General features: G+C 39.4%; 1 long non-coding RNA gene across 1 annotated transcript in view; it reads left to right on the top strand.

Moving 5' to 3' along the window:
- Positions 1–12,342, top strand: part of LOC110119561 — a 93,677-nt gene extending 81,335 nt beyond the window's left edge. The window contains exons 3-6 of the long non-coding RNA XR_007225055.1: positions 3,249–3,299; positions 3,491–8,163; positions 9,473–9,576; positions 9,725–12,342. This is a non-coding gene — a long non-coding RNA (uncharacterized LOC110119561). The remainder of the gene's footprint in view (positions 1–3,248; positions 3,300–3,490; positions 8,164–9,472; positions 9,577–9,724) is intronic.
- Positions 12,343–21,295: the final 8,953 nt, after the last annotated feature.

Here is a 21,295-nt window from a genome sequence, read left to right as displayed (position 1 = left end):
ATTCTCACGTAGTTCCCATAATTAGGTACGTTAGGTAAGTTTTGAAATATTTTGCACAAAATAATGATTTAAAGACAAACACATTAAAACGATATAATTCCCATTAAATTAAACCGGTTAATACTTCATGAGGCATCATAAAGAAAGACACCATACAGAACGCTTCATACGCCTACAAAACAAATTAATAGTATAATTGTTCAAAATTTGAGGCAACGCAAACGCTTTTCTTATTCAAATGTAATTAATTACAAAATATAATCGAAGATTGTCTGTTCAACTAATGATCTAGAATAAAAAAAAGGAGAAAAATGCTGCCAATCGAATCTTGTGACGACAACGCAGAGAACGAATCTTATCCTAAGCTGGTTTAATCAGCGATAGATGAAACAACGTTCTCGCAACGGAGGCCATGAAATAGTAGTTGAACGAATTGTTTTGATAAGTCGCAGAGACAATACGTCGTTAAGGTGGCGAGGATTTCTCCTTGAAGGAGGAGAAAGTAGACGTAGTCTGGTGGATGGAGAAAGATGACTGACACCCTCGAAAAGGGGGTGGCACGAGGAAGGTGACGGCGGGGCAAGGCGAGGAGGACTCTCCAAGTTTAGATTAAACTCACCGCGGATAAATATTCGTAATGGAGCGCCAGGGTGCTATAAATTAGCATGCTGCCCCCTGTTGTCCTTTCTCGATTCGACAATCTGTACACCGGGGCCCGTTACCTCCAACCATAAACTTCGACTTTTCCGCGAGTGCTCGCGCGCTCGTGCAACGTTGTCTGTCGATAATAAAAGAACTTTCGTCGAACTTTGTCCTCCGCGTAAAACTTCACATCGAAATGATAACAGCTATTTGGTAAAGTATTTTTATGAGAACAAAACAAGAATGACAGTGTTTCATTTCTTTTTCTTCTTCTTAGTAACTTTACGTTTTATACATTATCGTTTGGTTGCGTGCTGTTTTCCGTTACCCAAATATGTTAAAAGAGAATTAAAAGAGAGACGAATTCGACCAGGTAAGATCACGAAGTTTGAAAGTGTACAGTGTTCGTTAAAATAAGAAAAAGTTTTGATTATCCTGCACGCTAGAGGCATAGGTACAACATTACGAATTTAGTTGTCTATTTAAGAGGTAATAGAATAAGAGAATAAGCTTATATTAAGCTTAAAAAGTATTTCATACCTCTGTTTTAAAAAAGGATATACTTATTCTGCATATTTGTTACAGTAAAGATTCTAGAAATTTAATAACGTAAATATAGTAAACGCTCATCGATTGAAGTTCATATTGCTACTAACTTTTTAAATATTTATTTCCACAAATTTTTCCATGACAACTATCGCCCATATTTCCGATATTAATTAATATACTACAGAATAGCGTAATATGACAATTTCATATTTATAAATACTACTAGAAATATTTAGCACATATTTAATCATGACAAGATAATAGAAGTTCAGGTCTCGGAACGTGCGTCATAGATCGTGTAGAAGACGCTTTCGGTTGCGAAGGGATGGAAGAGGGGGTAAACCGCTATTAATCCACAGCAAAATTGAGTATTATTAGGGGATACATCCAGGATTTGCGGTGGGCCGGGTTAAAATCTCTTTCCGCCGTATCTCAGGAATATCTGGTAATCGTTACTTTACGTGCTGGCGAGAAAACTCTTTCGCCCTCCGCGTACCTCTCTATCTATAAGATTAGACCAGACGCGGATTTACTTTATTTTATTGGCTGACCCATCCCTACGATCTGCCTTGAAAGGGACTTAATTGGTGTTGCGGGATCACTTTGATACCGCAACGTTTCCAGACGCGGCTACCCGTCGAATTCCTGCTTCAGATTTCCAATCTGGGACGACTGTTGTCTGACCATGCGTGTATACGTAGCTAAGGGTAATATCTACCCTTAATTGGTATGCTTGCGATTTTTGCTGCCCGTGACTCTAGTGGAATCGATTTTCTCGAATATTCCAACGTACTCTTCTCTTGCTGTATAATTTACGCTATACTTGTAATTGGTTTTTCTCTAAACGAGAATTTCTTTCTTTTAATCGTAAGTCTCTTTCTTTTATCCTAACTCTACTTTCTTTTAATCATAAGTATACAAACATTGTTCGTATCTATGCCTACTTTTCATTACTGTTCCGGACTCTCGAAAAATCTGAGAAAATTCGGAAAAATATATTGCAGTTTCAACCGTACTGTACATTAGTTAAGAGATTTTGAGGTAAAAATAAAAATACACTAGTGAAGTTCAGGATGTAAAAGACTCGGGTTGTCCAGTAAAATAAAACGCAAGTGTAATAGAATCTGAAGAATTTTGTGATGAATCGCAGGAATGAGGTTGATTACGATATATTTTAAAACGATATCAGCCGAAATATTTGGCAAACGAGATACAGACGAATGAGAAACATCAAGTTCAATGAAAAGCACAGCAGGATCGGATGGAAAGCAGCCACAAAGATATTTTGAATCCCAACGGTGTCTCTTTCGATCTCAATACATCTTGGCGTGTCTGCAGCGTAATAGAGAGAGAGAAAAAAGGTTCCTCGATGCTCACAGGGCTGCTTTCTGGATTGAAGTGGATTAATTGGTTGAACACTCACGGGGGTTGGAGCGAGACCACCCCTCACCCCCATTCAATTACTTGTGATCTTTGCCGCCAACCCTTCGGTACTCCGAGACCTCCGGATATATCTCGCCGCTGTGAAAATTGGTCCCCCTGCCTCTGCCACCCTTTGCGCCAAGGGAAACTGCGCTATCGCAGGTATCCCTTCGAATAAGAAAACCTCACTGGGGAATCTTTCGACGCATTCTCCACGTGACTGCCATATCGATTGCACGCTCCAATATCAAGATTCCCGGCAGAATCTTTGAATGAAAACTTTCCTACGGTCTGAGATACGGTCTCGTTGCAATCCTCATGGAATATGTATGGAATTTACGGTAATATACGCTTCGGTGTTGCTGGAATTATCCTGCAAACTAGTTATATGATTCGAATTTTTGTTTTTCTTTTAGTACGAGGTCAACGATGATTGAAAACGATAAAATATTCGTGTCTTTCTGCTTATTCTTAAGAACTATTAACTGGATTGTTAGGTTTAAGTGAACTTTTCTTCTTCCATCCCTTTATTATCGCGATAAGGTGCGTCATTAAAAACAGTAATAGTTATAGCTATATGTTGCTCGTTATATCATGAAACCGAAATTAAACATTAGCGTATGTGTTTGTTTCAGGACATTTATGACAGAAAATCTTCATTCATCGGTCCTCATCCACTGAACCAGGTAAGCACTGTATAATTTATTCATGTCATATTCTATTGACCGTAAGCATGAAAAAGTCCTATAGTCGATGCAAAATCTCTATCTTTCTCGTTTAATAGATGCAACTTTTGAACGTAGAATTAATTGAAAGCGATATCATTATACATAATATTTATTTTGATACCAATCTCCTATTCACTCTTACATTTCAGATGAATCGAACCTACGTTACAACTTATTAAGTCGATATTCCACGAAAACGACACTTTTGAAAATTTCCTTGCCTCGTTGCCAAATCTTCAAATTCCCCTAAACGAATTAGATGTTAATCCACGCTCCTAAGCACACGTGCTTCATCGTGACAATCGTAGCGAGGATAGGACAGGATAGCATAACGACGATTAACCACGTTCATCCAGTAGCTGGTGTATATACATATATATCGGGTTTCGTGATATTTCTTAATTAAATATAGCCTCAAGTTAAAAATGAAATTAAATAGAAGCCAGTATTTTTCGCCGCCGCCTACCGGCGCCGCGTTCACCGCATGGCCAACCCTTTCAACCAGTTTCTCGGTCGTCGACAATGGCGAGTAAGGTTGCACGGCCGTCGTACGCCCATTTCGACTCTCTCTCTCTGCAACCCCTTCTCGCTTTCTACGGGCCACCCACCATACATATTTCACGTCGAAATAATTAAACGCCGCTGGACCGCGAGTCGACTCGCCTCGGCTCGATTTCGAAGCCTGGCCTCGCTGATTATTAATTAGATCGTGCGTGCCTTACCGAGGCAAGCCTCTCGATTTCCCGATAAGCTGCTGACCATCGGTGTGGGCTCCTAGCCATGAAAACTCCTGCGGTAAAACGAGTATTAATGGAAACTGATAGACCCAACCGATTATCTTTGCGTGCAAAGAGACGTTCTAGTTATATGCGTGTTGGATTATCTTTGTTTGAATTTCATTTTACCCTCCTTATACAGAACAGTGGTGTTTTAAAATGATTTGAAATAATGTAAAATGATTTTAATATTAAAAATGCTGGATGGGGAATATTTGAATCGCATCGACTTGTCTTAACATCAACGTTGATTTACTATTTTTGCTATTGAAACAGAAATCTCCATTTTCTTTATTACACAGTGTGTGTTCTTTTTCTGTTAAATCCTCTGAAATTTATAAATATTTTAATTAGGTATATCATTTGTAACACTCTGGGAATCTTCTCCTAAAACAAAAATTACTTTGAAACTTTCGGCAAGATATAAATGACATAATGAAAATTATAGGGGAAAAAATATAGAAATAGATAGAATTTTTAAAATACTTAAGCGTTGAAAATTAGAGTTACATACAAATAAGTAATTTATGTCATACTGATTAATATAAGGCGGTTTCCCTAAAAATTCATAGGATTAAAATGATTTTAACAATGTTAAAACATTTGTTCATCGTCTTAATGATCTGCTGTTCAATTTGTCGAGAAGTTTGACGTTCGCGTGGCACTAATTCTTGGAGATACTGTCGTCTCAAAGGCGATTATCAATTGCCTTGTCAATTACACCCCGTCCAAGAATGACGTGCACATGTTACTGAACCCTCCTGTAACTAGACCCCTTCCTCTTCCTCTGTGTTGCTGCGACCGAATCTCGAGGCTCTGGCATGATCGCAACGAGTTATTTAATTACCACGATCTATCACTGGCTGTCAGCTTCCAGTCTATAATGCATGATCGATCGAGCCTCGACTTTCCTATGGCAACCCTTTGCGTCCACACCTCCGGTCCCGTGTGTGTTACGCGTGTTCATCTAACCGAAACGCCAAGGAAATCTCTTCTGTTCCATCAGATTTTCTGTCGTTGATACCTTTATACCTTTGTTTGAGAAAGCAGCTATGAAATATTTTCTTTTCTTTTTCATAGTAATTGTTATATTACAAATATTTCTTGCGTAATATAATATATTGAGAGCATTCATTATTTTACTTCTTTTCCTGAAGAATTCCTCACTTTTTCTATATCTATAGCATAATCGCATGAAGTATTTAATGTTACGTTTAATATTAAGGTTCGAATTGGCAACTTTGTTCATCGTTGTTCATCGAATACTATCGACCTTATTGCGTTGATGATAGTTACTATTGATGATAGTCGCTCTTCCTATTTTATGAAACATAGTATGTACAACGTACAATCTGACGATCTTATTAAACGAGTCCTATGATATTCCGGTTTATTAAAAATTGATCAATCAAATATACCATCAAATCTCTAAAACTGTTTCACACGGTCGAGAGGATTTCGATGTTCGGAAAATACAAAGCAATCGTGGCATTCAAAGTGTAAAGCATTCTGCGTTCGACACAGATTAAATCCAACCACATTGAAACGAAATTCCTTTGTTGCTCGCTGAACCTGGTGCAAGCGTCTTCAAAGGGGCGCACGTATTTAGACATTATAATTTTTTCACAGTGGAAGGGAATCAGGAATCGATTAAGGTATAAGTTTTATGAGAAGAAAGAGAGATCGGTTGGAAGAGTGGAACGAGCTCGCTCGGCGCTTTTCCATCGTCATTTTTATCGGCGCGGATAAGACAGCCGGGCTAATTCGCATTCCCCTTGATGTCTGCCGGAGTTAACAGTTTTAAGGGATGAAACGAGTATAGATCGAAGGCTGGAAGCATCGCGAAGGCGAAGGAAGGCGATGCTTAAGAAGGGAGAAGGCACGCAGGTTAGGGGCGACGACGAGAAAAGGAGACGAAGCAAGAAATTGATACAGCATACGAAAATGAATTGCCCCTTTGCCGAAGAATGTTCCACGGCAATCTGCCTTGTGCCTCGCTTTCTTATACTTTTTATGCTCATTTTCAATTTTCCCCATACTGCCGATCCACCGGGCTCTCCTATAAAACGTTGCGGTAACGTGTCACTCGCGTCTCCCACTTGCACTTTTATTCTTTCCAACGATGACAGGATGAATACAAACTGACTCATTATTTCCGCCGCCTTGTTTCACGTTGCGATCGAAAATGGATTATGTATATGATTCTAGGTATTCAATTAACGAATTCATTATTCCTGGAGGAAAATCTATTGTTTTATGGAGGGATAGCATTTTTTATTTTATTGGCAATTCGATGAAAATGTTGGTGTTTAGACTGATCAACCCAAGTAAAATTATTTACAACTGAAAATTATCAATCTACTGATTTACGATTCTTTTCATTCTTTCTTTTTCTGTTGTTAATGAAATCCACCGTTAAATATTCTTTATAGAGAAACGAATAGATCTAATCACGCAATTTTCTTAATATTCCTGGTATAATTTAATTTACAAATCTAAAGATAATACGTACTCCATGGAATCTATAAATTTTGGAAAACCATTTGTAAAAAGAGCACGCAAAATTTTGTACCTTCTTACACCTTCTTTATTTAATCTACCCACCTGTGTAATCTATATCCGTAGAATCTTTTTCTAATTTCTATCCCTGTGCCTACCCCTTAAAATACTAACGTATATTCAAAGACGACCGCGTACATTAATCACCATGATCGACGCACATACATATATACAACGTGTAACAAGTACAATTAAAACATGACAGGCAGACAATGATAAGAATCCGAATCGAATTTAAAACGACGTCCTGGCAGGATGGTGGGGTCGAAGAAGATAAATTTCAGCCCGTGGATGCGAAATCAAGGCTCGAGTATCTAAAGTGCTTCCAAGACGAGTCGTTGCTGGTGCGAGATAGGGCCATGTTCGTTCCGTTGCTTATTTGTCGCTGGAGAAACGAAACGACTGGGGGAAATGGCGAGTCGGTTCTGGGGGTGGAGTTGAAGTTGGGGATTCTTCGATACGGTACAAATAACACTTGCAGACACCGATTCCACTTTCTCTCGCTTTCTCTCTTTCTCTGTTGCACGTAAAAGGAGCAACTCCAGATTCTTCCATTCGCCTCGGGACTCCTCCATTCGTGGTTCGATGGCTTCGTAGATGCTATCGCTAAGAAGGAATTCGGAATCCTAAGAATACCGCGATCGTGATACTGTCTTTTACTTGCGATACTTTTTTCTTGACTACGAATAGCTTTAAATTTTAATTCAACCTGTTTCGATTAAATAAACGAAAGACTCTTTAGAAATTATAATCGCGAGTTTCATCGTGTTGCATGATTTAAAAAAGAAGAAGAGACATTTGCAAATATATTGTATGAAATTATTCGCCCACTCCCTTCACGGTTAGAAGGATCGGGCGAAGCAATCTCGTTCGTTCAGCACGAAGCATTTTTGGAGCGTTCTTAAAGCATTCTTAGAGCACTGGAATGTTTGATTTCTAAATCGAGCTATCTCCAAACGACAGGTTCCCCTTTTTCACTTTCGTTTTACTTTACTAGATTCAGGTTTACTAGATGCAGAGTGACAAAAAGAAAAGAAGATTTTAAACATTCATGAATATAAATACTGTTTATTATATTATTCGAAAATTGTGTATTGTTGAATAATAGAGTAGGTCACGTGTGCTATACCTGGAAGATCGACACAATAATTCAATTACTATCAAAGCGTGACGAATTGAAGCATTTCGTTAACCGTTATAATCAGCTTTAGCGAACCAGAAGAGATTAAGCGGTTGCGAAAATTTCGGTAGAGCGAGGCTGAATTATTTAGCAACGCGGAAGAACGTATCGGTGGTAAGCAGCAAGCACTTCCTATTTCCGTTCCGTAAGCCTCCTTGCCTTTTTGTCCCGCTCGACAACAATGGACCAACTCGATTTCCAGCGCGGAAACGCGTTTCCTACAGTTGCTTGAGCCGATTCCGCCGTCAGCAAGGAGGCAAGCGAAGAAAAAGCATCGATCTTGGGGAAAAAAGCGACGCGGGTTCCGGTACGTTCTAATTGATATTTTAATGGATTGGCCACGGATAGGGAGAGAGGAAAAAAAGAAAGTCCTTGAAAATCACTTCTCTGCCCACAAACGGGAGACAAAGGAATTAATGGAAGTCGCGGAAATCCACCCTCGGCCGTTGTTCCGTTTTCACGGCTATCAATAGCACTGTCGAGAGAATTCGGGCCCGGTCAAACGCCGCCTGTTATAATTTATTCAAATTAGCACCGGGATTATTCATGAAAAAGTTACGACGGAGGTGAACTGACGTTCGCCGAGGACGTCGCCCGATAATATCGCTCTATCTTTCCCTGCGAGATTAATACGGCTTTATTAATGCATATTTGACCGAAGTGCCGGTATTGCATTTATACGAGTAAGAAGTTTGCCGGCTATGCGACGTCAAAGCCTCGTCTCTCCCTTTTCGGCTGAACCGTCAAATTTCTGCGGATGCTTAACTTATTACACGATTGAAATGTAAACTCCCAAAATTTCTATGCCCCTGATCCGTGTCTTAAGTTTTTATGTAGTAACTCTTTTCCAATTGTCCGAGTAACATCGTAACATCTACATTTGTACAGTTCAAAGGATTAATAAACATATTGAGTAGGAAACATAGTTAGCGTATCGCATCGTATCTGGAAAAATGTTGAAATTTCATTTGGGATATTTTGAAATGAAATTTCTAATTAGGAATGGTATAATTCGAAATTTGGAAGATCGTAAGACCTATATTTAAACAACGTTACTAATTAACTGTAAACGTGAAAAAGTGTTAATTTTGTCTTCGTAACGGTGCTAAGTGCAAAATATCTATGAAACAGTTCAATTTATAACCAAGAACTTCTCAAGATATACTTAGACTCTTTATACGGTAACTTCAAATTTACATTGAAACTGGAGATAAAATCATAAAACATTTTCGAACAGTTAAAATCTGGGGAAAAATCTCATTTTTACATGCTTCTATATCTTACTCAACCCTTAACCAATTTCCAAATATATTTTAAAAGGAAATATTTTGCATATTCTAATACATCACTGTATACGTATATCAGACGTTTTTATTTATCAACGAGTAACATGGCATATCCTCAGACATTTTTCAGCAACGAATAACACGACGGGAAATTTTTCTCAATAATTAATGTTACATTCGGCGCGAGCATAAAGATTCATAATAAAAGCGAAAAGGAATTACGTGTAGTAGATTTGATAATCCGATGCGCGAGTACCGTGCACGGTAGATTTTTCTACTTACCGTGGAACGATGCTCAGAATCACGTCCGTAACGAACAAACGTTTCTAGAATACCTGGTACCTACGGCGCTGGAAAAAATATGGGAAACCCCATCCTTGGAAAAGAAGTGGGGGCGGCCGTGAAGGATGGGGTGGTTACCGTGCGATACGTGGGTAAGTACGTCGATGCACGCTCGCACGCGCATACTTTCACACGCGTACATACACATAGGGAGACGTACGTGGTCTCTTTCTGTGTGTTCGTATGCGAGCCAAGCAAGCAAGCGCAAGGGTTGAATTTTAATTATTTTCTCTTTGGTAGGTATAATATTTCAATGCTCGCCGGAGCCTGTCCGGCAAGGCTCGTCTCTCGCTGCCATCTCTGTCAAGTAATGTTATTATAATTATACGCGTGTGTGCTTGGTCGGTCATTTCTTGTGCCCGTCCATCCCCACTTCCACACGCCACCCCTTTGTCTGTCTTTCTCTTCTTTCACCTTTTCCGCCACCAGCGCCGAGCTGCCTGCCTCTTCTGTCGCCTCTCTTCTCCTTTTTACCTCGCCTTTCTCGTCCCTCTGCTCTCTGTTCGACGTTCTCTATGCCCGGGTATTGTGCAATTAAAATGTCGTAATTGTCCTTTGGAATTTATCTTGAAATTCGTCGCTCGCCAGCCTTTCATCTCCCCCGTACTCGCTGTTTCGCGATACTCGTTTGGATAGAGATATCGAACCGTCGAATCGTCGATATGAAACGTTACAGGCGTTTAAAGCGATAACGCAATATTACACCTCTTATCTGCTCGATATGCGACCAAATTCCTTCCTACGTATCTCCATCGAATAAAATTTCTTTCTCTCCTGAAACTATTCTGTTACTTTCTTCACAAACTTCACAAGAATAAAGTTGTATCCATTCGAAAGTATCCAGTATGAAGTATTTTGCTAACACTTGTATATTTAAAAACAAAGAGGATAGGTAATAGCGGAGATCGAAGAAGCTTCTTGGTTGAAACGGATGTTCATTGTATCCGCATTCTTGGACGGCAGCAAGTCCACCAACGGAGGCAGCCTCGGTCGATACTTACCCCGCGACGAAAGGCCGCCGAGGAGATAAAACCGGATGGTGTGTATGTATGCGATCACCTGAATTTCAGAATTGCAAATTCTTTAATTCACGGGGACGCAATGGCGGCGACGGCAGCCGCCGCGGTTTGCGACAGTGGTGCCCGCCAGCAAAATACCTTCGCCTGACCTATACAAACATCGCGGGAGACGAGGGATGTGTATTCAAAAATTTACATAGGTACATTTTGATTAAAGTGTCCTAGAAAGCAAATCTAATACAGCAGCCGGCCCGTACCTACATGCCGTACCCCCTCGTCCTTCTCTCTTTCCCTTTTTACTCCCGTTTCCCTCTTCCCCGTGTTCTTCTCTTTCGCGCCGTCTCTTCTCTCACGCCCCTTCTATCTATAGAGGGAAAGAGCGGAGCGCGCGGAATTGCGGAGAGGATTATTACGTATCCTTCGGAAACTTTCCGCTGGACGGAGAATTGGATCCGGACGAAGTATGAAAGGACTGAATGTTTCACGGACGCGTCTATTATATCATGATAATCTCGGGATTTATTACTCGGTGCTGGGCTTATTTTGACGGCGGCGTGATGCATTAAGCGACTCGCAAGTGGAAAATGATACGCGCGAATGTTAAATCTCTGAGGACCGTAATTAAAAGAATGCCCCGGATGATCAACGAACGCTGATCGTTTCCTCGTCCAAATTTTTACTTACCTCCGACCTTTATGTCGAAGTTCATCGTTTATTGTCGTACAGATTATTCTTGCAAAATGCGGTGTTTTAAGTATGGCTATCAGTAGGTTGAATGTATTTGTGCATTTATGAGAATTTTGATGATTTAGGAACATATAGAACGCGTGTGAGGCATCCAAATACTTCTACTGTGTTTACAAGTTGATTTTATAAAAATGTGTTCATAACAAGTATACATTCGCATTAAACGTTTTCCAACTTCTACGTAGATTTTCACACTGGTTTCAAATTTTACCAATACAGTGACGATAGTTGTGTCTCATTACAGTCTTAATAAAATCTCAAGATGTTTCATATAACGCTGTGGACAGAAAAGTTTTCCTTTATAAATGTTAGAATACTTTCATGAGCAATTGCACGTAATACTTGACGCAGTAAAATTAGATACGACGGAATCTATTCCAACGGGAACTTAACGTCGCGGGTATAAAAGGCTAGGTCCTTTGCATCCTCGTGCGCCGATTGGATTTGCCAATTAATTGCCGACGAGGGATAAAGCCGGCGGACCGTGGATGAAAGAATAACGACGCGGAAACGAAACGAAATTTAAATATTCTCGCGGTATTGCCGACATTCCTCTGAGCCTCCCCGGCTCACAGGAAGGGAGGAGCGCGAGCTCGGTGTAATTGCAAAATTGCATTAGCTTTGTGTTCTTCTGCCGTTCGCCCAGACGTAAGAGATACGCATGTAGAGAGCGTTGCATCAGATGATTCATATGGATTTTCATGTTTCCCTTCCACCACCCCATCCAGCGATAAGTATCGTTCTTTCAGACCGACGGACCGACGGCCGAAGCGAGATAAATCTTTCGTAGATTTTTGTGAACGCCAAGGGAATCATTATTGCGAGTGCTGATCACCTAGCCTTTTAATTATGGAAATGTACGGAATGCTTCCTGGATGTTAGGAGATACGAAACGTCCGCCGAATGGGTGTCTGATAAAGTACATGCACTTTGATAAAATACAGACACGTATCGGAGCTTCGTTATTATTCGCACGAAGCATCGTTGGAAAAGGTAATCTCCTTGAAAAGATATTTTCTCGGTGTATCCAAAATGCATATTTAACCTAATAAAGAAAAATATCATAGTTATATAATTGTTCCTAAAAATATGTGTTTACACGTCTGACTATATAATGTACTAATATAAAAAAATGCTATATAATGTATGTAATCGATTAATAATTGGTCCTCTAAGTCTATTTAGTTGGGTCTATTAAGTAATTAATTGTTCCCTAGTGTATTTTCTGAATAGTTCAATTATTAGGAAATTTTTCTTTATTCGATAAATAGAAAAAGAAGATTTGTAAGAGCCATTGCAATTACTAATTCACGCAATAGTAGCCTTATACTGAAAAGTTAGAATTACAACCAACACAACCTATCCGATTCGCTGTTTCGTCTAATGCGTTCTTTTTCTAGAAAGCTCCTCGATATATAAATAAAAAACAAACGGAAGATAGTCCGTTTCGAGTAATCGTTGTTCCTTCGAAGATCTTCCGGTGAACTCTTAAAAAATCTGTTATTCGTGGAAATTAGCGAACGGCTGAAAAAGAACACGATAAATCTAGGGAAAAGATCCCGCTGTCAGAGGAACGCGCGTAAGGACGAATCACGGTGGTTCGCAGCGAGTCGTACATTATGATTTAATGCTAACACTGTGGTAATGTCGTCAGAGGATTTCTACGTATAAATAATTCGCGTGTCCGGACACCCAACCCCGAGGATCTCGAGTCAGGATGGACAAGGGTGGAGAAAGCAGAGGCGGAGAAAGAGGTCGCCAGAGGGTGGAGCAGGGGTGGCAGGTTTTTAATGCGGCATCTCTGGGGGCGACGAGGATTACCAAGGCTAAAAAGGAAGTTTTTAATAATTTTTCATTTTCTCTATATTTATTATCGCGCGCTTCCTAACCGGAGGGGGGCCGCTGGAGACAATGGAGGGTTGGTACACTGGTCCGTCGTCCAGGGCTCTATAGGAAACAGCAAGGGGCGAATTCACGATTGTCAGTCGTCGTTGTAAAATTTTCATTCGTTTTGTCCTGGCTCTTTTATGCCCAGGTCTTGGTTGTTTTCGATCTTGCTTATGTAAAGTCGCCATTTAATACACAACTTGGTTTAAAGAAACTTCTCAGTAATTTCTAATCAAATATGAAAACGAGCAAGTCGAATACCGCTGGAAAAACCCACTACTTTTTGTTCATAACATTGTTGTTTATGCATCGATACTTTTATTTTGTCTGATTATTAATATTTGTGGGGATGGGAATTTGATGTGAATAATTATCGGAAAAGTCGAGAGTTTAATATTAAAGAGGAAGAAGAACGTAAATTCATCCAAGGATTTAAGCGGGCGAGATTGAATGTATTCTGAATTCATTTACGTAGTTTGTTTGGATATGATTTATTATGTAATAGTTATTCGTAATTATTGAACGCAGTTAATTATCAATGGCTGTTGTATAGAACAATTGCATCATTGAGTAGTTTTATTTTGTATTGGCCTGTAATAAACTACTATTATATTTAACAATCGCTTGTACTATATTTAGTTATAATTTTATATTTTCATGTTTATTTTCTAAGAATGATAATCTGTCATCTTTCTGGAGATAGCGTAATCGATATTTCTACAAGTTATTTCTTTACCAAGAAAATACCTACAGTATCGGCGTTATTGTGAAAGCATCGACAGCAAAGAAAATTACGTTTCCCAATCAGTGGATCCCTGAAGAAGCGAAAAAGCACGGGCTGGGTGTTTCGTTAAGGTAAGCGACGGGACACGAGGAAATTTCAGCGAAGTATGCACCGAGGAAGAAACGACAGAGGGTTCGAAGCAAGGGAGAAATTTGTCTGTGCTAATTTGTTGCAGAGATCGCGGAATTGAAGGAGGCGCGATGTCTCTTCCGTTGGCCCAAAGCATTCCACCGCACGCCTTTCTTCCGGCCACCCCTGACTTTCTTCTCCACCCTCGTGAGCCCCAGCATCCTATCGCATTTTCTACGAGTTCCATTTCGAATTAGGTACAGCTCTTTGTCGATAAGGAAGAACGACAGTGACGAAGGGGAGAGGAGTAGGAGAGTGGAAATTAGCAGGAACATCTGTTAATTAATTGATAGTGTCTAATTCGTGGCACCTTATTACGATATGAAAATATCTAACAGCGATAAATTACTAATTTATATATTTTTTTATATCTTCTGTACGTCGTTCGAATAAAAATTTGTCGATGATTTACTAAATTTTTAAATTATAGTTTAATGTATTGCAAATGCTGGAGGTAATGACTTTGTATACTGACGTCTTGCTGGTTGAATCAGTCAGTTTGTCAAATCGGTAATTAAGGAGGGAAAAATTGCTTGAATCTGAGCTTCCCTCTTAATCCAATAAAATACACTCTCGACGTATTAATCAGAAACGCGGGGCAACGTGTTTCATAAGACTCGAAGTATCGTAAGAAGCCGGACGAAAACATCAATGTCAATAATAATTCATTGATTACTTAATTCATAGTTACCATGACGACCGCCTCTCGCTTTTCCCTCGCCTTCAAGCTGTTCTGTTTTTCTCGCTTCGGCGAAGGAGAGTTACGTGTTCCTTAAGCTCGCCTCACACGAAATTGACAGATTTCGTGCGATCTATGTAATCGATTTACTTTTTCGAATAAACAGAAATTCTACGTTATTTTAATTTCATATTACCTATATATGTATGTGTATTTTAAGAACGATGAGTTTCATATTACAGGTATATAAGATTCTTTAAAAGTGTATGACTTCCACTGGCTGTTTGTAAGCTTTGCATCAGATTAACTAGAACGTGAATCTCAAATCTTCTCGTTAGATACATATGAAAACAAGCACGAATATACGAGCAACATGAAACTGAAAGGATATTTTAATTACGCATCCTACTTTGAACTTCATATTCATTTACCATTTCTTTTATTATCGCTATCAAATAATATATGTTCGATGTTCTTCTAAATCCATTTTATATTAAATATTCTTCTATATCCACTAAAAGTTAACTACGTAGTGTCACTGAATAAGAATTCAGGCAAAAATTCCATGTTTTCAACTTCAAGTAAGAACCTGTGCAAACAAAGAATAAATCTCATTCTTCTTCCATCACCATTCGCTTACTAAATTTTAATTACATAATGTCGTCGAAGGAGAATTTCTTTCCTATACAAAATTACTACAAACTTTTTATATTCCATCGATTTAAATTTCTATCAAAATGTAAAAGAAACGAAGATGTCGCGACAAAGTGAATGGGACAATCAGCCAGGCAGTGTACGTAGCTGACTGCGCCGAAAGTCTGGCGCGTTGTGAGCGTCGCATTAGCCTTGCTTACGGGTACGCAAGCAGGCAAGGAGAAACACGAAATGAATATTCAGAAGTTATTAGTCTGTAGTGAAATGTGACGGGGCTCACCCTTCTCGAAAACCGCCCTGGCCTCCGCCACATCGCCCACTCTTCCGTCTCATCCTCTGACTCTCGGCTGCTCCTCCCCCCCGTCCTGGGTGGCTTCGTCTCACCTCCTCGCACCCTCAGCGGTATAGATTTTGCGATACATCCTGGCAGAAACACTCGCGAGCAAGCGAGACGCACTGCTTGCTCCGCTCGCTGCTACCAGTCGAAGAAGGGGTTGAAGCCTCGATGAAATAGGGGGGTTGGGTGGGAGAGAGGGCTGAAATCGTGAGAGATGAGAAGCTGGCAGGGAAGGGGACAAGGAACACCGGAGAGCAGGCCCGACGGGAACACGACGGAGCTAGCGAAAGAGCTTTATGCATAAGCTAAGAAACGCCATTGACGGGCACTGAGCACTGTATACATACTTTGACTGGAACAGTGCGCTCGATAAACAACGGTGTAGATAGCGCCTACGTGATGCTACCGTGTCACGTAGCCGAGATATTCTTCGCCCGGCAATGCGTACATCGTTTCTATGTGCCGACTTCTCTAATTGCCCTAATTATATTAATACTCGACGCGTTTAATGAAATTAACGGCAATGCACCGGTGAGAAGAAGCGCTGATTAAGAGTTGATGCTACTTGCAGTTTTTACGTAGTTTTCGATGGTTCGAAACTTCTGCACGCCTGAGAATCGTACAGATTTATATAACCAGCTATGAGTTAAGAGACACTTAATACCCTGATATTAGTAGGTATAATAATTAAAGAATGAAGCTGATGCTTGTTAACCGGGTGTGTCGTAAGTGGACTACGGACTTTTTCGCGTTTTTTGTGTACAACATATCGAAGATTTAAGACTCGTTATAGCATTCTTCTTCTATTGTTAGTAGGTAAAACAATTGTCTACCTATATAGAAATTTGCATAGATATCTGCAGACCAATTATGAGGAAAATTAAATTGTATTGTATTTTATTAAAGGTTGCATTTAATAATAGCAAAGGTATCATGACTTGCGTACGAATGAAAGTCTATGTATTGATATCTTGGGAATTGTCTTCTTATTATAATAATTGTTAGCCAAGGTAGAGAACAAGGAAATACGAAGAGAAAGAAAAGATGACAAAAAGGAAAGGTGAAAATTTAGAATATTACTGTAAAAATATTAAACTTATCTACTATCTAAAACATTGATTTATGACTATTCTCGGACCAGGAGTCGAAAATACTTCACAAACAGATGGATATCTGGGGAAACGATACGAACGGCTATAGAAACAGTAGCATCTTGGAAATGTGTTGTAGCGAACGATATTCAAATGGCATCAATTTCTACCGAATTGCTCCCTCTATATCTGGCCGCAACCTGGATGCAAGACCTTCCTTCGACTCCCTTCGCGAAGAGGGAGGAAACCGTATTGGCAGATAGCTACATCGTTTTACAACCCCTTATCTGGATAAGTTACGGATATCTATTCACCGTTTCTCTCTCCTCCGAAACTGTCTTCGATGGTGTCATCGATTTCCATGGAAATTCCTCTCAGATTCTACGATACGGAGGGGAAGCATCTAGAACGAATGATAAAAAACATATTCGATGTCCATTGCCTAATTTTATCCCTGTATTTTTCTATTTGATGAAGATATACCGTGTCATCAAAACGTCGTCTTTTTATAAAATAATCAAATAACAGAGATGTATTAAACTGAGAACTGTAGAAGAATTATAATTGAAAAAACGTTACGGAATAACTTAATAAACGTTCTGGAATAATTTACATATAACATATCAGCTATTAATATTAAAATCATATTATCGTTAAAAATGACACGAGAAAGATTTAATATGTTTGGGCAGAACGGTCGAACGTCTAGTGAAATATCGTGACACCCAGTACATCGCGGCAATTCCCTTCATCTGCTTATATTACACATACAATATCTGGGTATCGAAGTCGGTTGATCCTGGTAAGTTCTCTCCCTTGGCAGCGGGCTATACATCATACTTTCTTCTTTATTAAACTCATATTTTTCAAAAAGTCTCACCTCCGCTATCTGGTGTCGGCCTCCTCTCGCTCGCAACTCGGAAATCAGCTCCGGGGAGAACGAAAAATTCATTTGACTCTCGAGGATAAGATGAATATGAAAATTGCCTGGCTAAAAATGATTTACATTCGAACGTCACGTTGATGATATAACTGGAGGTGACTGTCTTGTCATGAATAATTTATTCCACCGGAAAATGATAGAAAAATATATCTATGCTCCGTGATAAAAATCACTTTCCGTTTTGACCGCCCGAAACAGTAAGCATTATTAACAAGAAATATAATCTTTTATCGAGAATAACAGGTGTAATTCTATGTAAAAATTCGGGACACGTTCAACAATAACTGTACAATGATTTAATTGTTATACATATATATATAAGACATAAGAATAGTATAAGAAATCAAGATTCTTCTCTATGGAAATTTTGTCTTTTTAATAACTAAAATGTCGATTTAATTCTACTAGAATGAAAAATAAAATACATAAATGTATCGCATCGTTTCCCAGTGCGAATCATAGCTCAACAATTTTCAGTCAAAACATTATTTCGCTATGAATGCTGTTGAGACCACAGAGAGTTCTGAAAGGTAAAATATTTATTGAACAAATATATCACGCATCGTGATTCGAATACAATACTAATAAATTCACATAGTAAAACTTTTCTTAATACGTAACTTACATATAAATCAAATTACAAAGAGTCTATGTCGAAAATTTCTAGCGATCACAGTATGACTCTAAATTACAATCATCGATGCGCTGTCCTTTTTCAAAAACCATATTCAATACACTCGAGCAATGTATTCTTTCTCTGCTACGCAAAGTCTGGTGAGAAAATATAATTCCCCGGTAGTTGGCTGACAATGGAGCCGAAAAGAAAACGAGGGGGAAGTTCTGTAACGAGCGACGCTTTCGTCGCGTGGCGATTTGTCTGTTCGCGGGTGGAGAAGTTCGGCCACTTTCGTTCGACGCGTCCTGGAGAGATTGGCCGTTCCACAGGCATAAAGAAGAAAGCCACCCCCTTTAGCAGGCTTTCAGCAAACTCTCTGCCACCCTCTCCTCATGACCCGAAACCGCGGCCGGTTATAAAGCATTCTTCCAGTTTATTAGACGGAGACTCGCGGGCTTCTTTTTATATTAAGCATGTGCATTATTAATGCGCGAGTATAACCGTAAAATGCTGATGAAAAAAAGTTGCGGAGCCCCACGGGCGTTTCTTCGTGGCCAAGCGGGAAGAAGGCTCCTGCGAGATTGCTGCTTGACCGACTATTCCTTCCTCGGTTCCGCTTGATAACGTACTACGAATTTTCACAAACAAATTCTCTTTCCTGTTTAATTTAACTCACATTTCGTAATTTTAACGGTGCTACGAATGTTTCATCTTTGGTTCGGTTTTTCTTTATGTAGTTAATAGCTTAGAAAACGATTTGTTTGCCTTCTCTGTTCTTTGAGTAGCCTCAAGATGTAATTGATTAAAATGCTTTTACAATTATTGAAATACTTGTAATGAAAATAGATTCGAGTTACCTTTCTTTTCGTTAATTTGTTAATCGCAACGTCTCGTAATTTGTTACACAGATATAACGATACAGAGCTACAAATGCAGAAAATTTCTAGATAAACGATTAAGAGATTGACAATCGAAATATAATGAAATAGTTCATAATACATGAATAGTCATAAATTAGATTAAACTTAACAAACTCGAAGCTACTAACTCGATCGAACTCAGTGTCCTTTAATTTTCCAATTTACAACTTATCTTGCCTCCTTGTTACGTAATTACGTATATCAGTCGATACTGAAGGAATTCATTAAACACGACGGCAATAAATTATTCAGCGTTACTGCCAATATTTTGATCGACCGATAAACCAGGTGGTAACCAGGGACGTTCTTCGCGTTCACCCATTCCACCCTCTGGTGGCCGCTGAATATTTCATCCGAAAGATCTGTATTTTTCTTCGGGTGATTGTCATTCGACGAGGAGCAGAAGCGACGGGGTATGCCGGCAGGCTGAAGCAAAATCAATTATTCATCCGAATTGGTCGGGAAAAAGTCCTAATTATCCGGGGCAAATACAAGCTTAATACGCGGAGAGAAGTGTACCAGCCTTCTTCGTCCTCACTCCTCTCCCTACCCCTGTCCCTCTCTTTTTCGTTCACCGAGCCCTCCATCGGTTAGTACTTGGGCTCTCACAGTCGGTCTTCAGGCTTCCTTCTTACCGTGAATAACCATTTGTATTTCCAATTAGCTTTGCTAATAAGAAGACGGAGGCATTGCCGTAGTTAAAAAAATGTATAACCTCATCCAGCCACTGGGGAAATAAAGAAAAGCGCCGCTCGGGTATGACAATACCGGCGGGTCGAGCGGGGTTATACCGGCTGAACTACAATTAAAAATCCTCGCTTCACCCTCGCTTAACCCTGCTTCCTCCTTATGCCGTATTAACGACCGGGACGTGCAGAGAGGGGACACGAAACATCCTACCAAACATCCAGCCTTTTTTTCCCAATTTTATGCTTGACCCCATCTCCGCCCCGTCCTTGTCCAGCCTCCATCCTCTCACTGTCCGACTGTCTGCCTGTCTGTCGGTTAGTTCGTATTCTATCTTTATTTCAACAACTCTTCGGTTTTTGCGCGATGCGACCATATCTTCGTTCGATTCACAGTGAACAAGTTTGTTCTTTCACGAAAATGGACGGTGGTTCTGTGGTGAATGGCTGTGAGATGATGTTAATGTCGCGATTGTAAAACGTACACCGATGGCTACTTGTGAAGCTCGAATTAGAATCTTACAGTAGAAGTTTGAAAGTATTCAGTGGTTATAAAAGATATTGGCACAACATTGTATTCATTATGGCATTTACATATTAAATAATTAGGTCCAAGTATGTTAAAATTCGTATCATTTAGTAATTAGTCTTATACGAGCAGAGAGATTTGATACCGCGAAACTTAAACATAAAACCTGATTAAAAAATTGTTGATGGAAAGACGAGGGCGTGTGTCGATACCGTTTGTATTCACTGTATATTTAAATACAATACGGTCTGTTCTTCGACCTTGACAAAGCTGAAATCTTAGGATTTGTCGGAAATGAAATCGTTTCCTTCATTCTTGTTACTTATTCGAAATGGAGACAGTGAAAATTGTTCATTTTGAAATTATAAAAAAGATTGGAATTAAATGGAGCTTATATGAAAAAATTTTAATGAAATTATTATTACAATTATTATGAAACAAAATTTATCAAAATAAAATATTTAAATGAAGTACAGTTACAAAGATATAAATTAAAATTCGTATAGGATTGCAAATCCATCTTTTTCAAGAGTAAAAGTACAATTACGAAATTCAATAAAGATATGAAAAATCATCGAGTAATCAAGGTTAAGAGAAACCGCTAAAGAGAAACAGAAAGACAACATACGGTCGGAAAACCCTATTCGAGACTCTAGCGTTAACGAGTGATAATCTTATCGAATAAAAATGCGAGCAAACGTTAATAGAAAAAGTATTGCCATAGCAATCATTAGGGATCGATCAGGAGATCGGATTTCATTGAAGGCAGTCCCGTGTTTGCAAACTTGGA

This window comes from Bombus terrestris, chromosome 9, assembly GCF_910591885.1.
Source record: "Bombus terrestris chromosome 9, iyBomTerr1.2, whole genome shotgun sequence".
NCBI classification, from domain to species: domain Eukaryota; kingdom Metazoa; phylum Arthropoda; class Insecta; order Hymenoptera; family Apidae; genus Bombus; species Bombus terrestris.
This window is presented reverse-complemented; position numbering and strand designations above follow the sequence as displayed.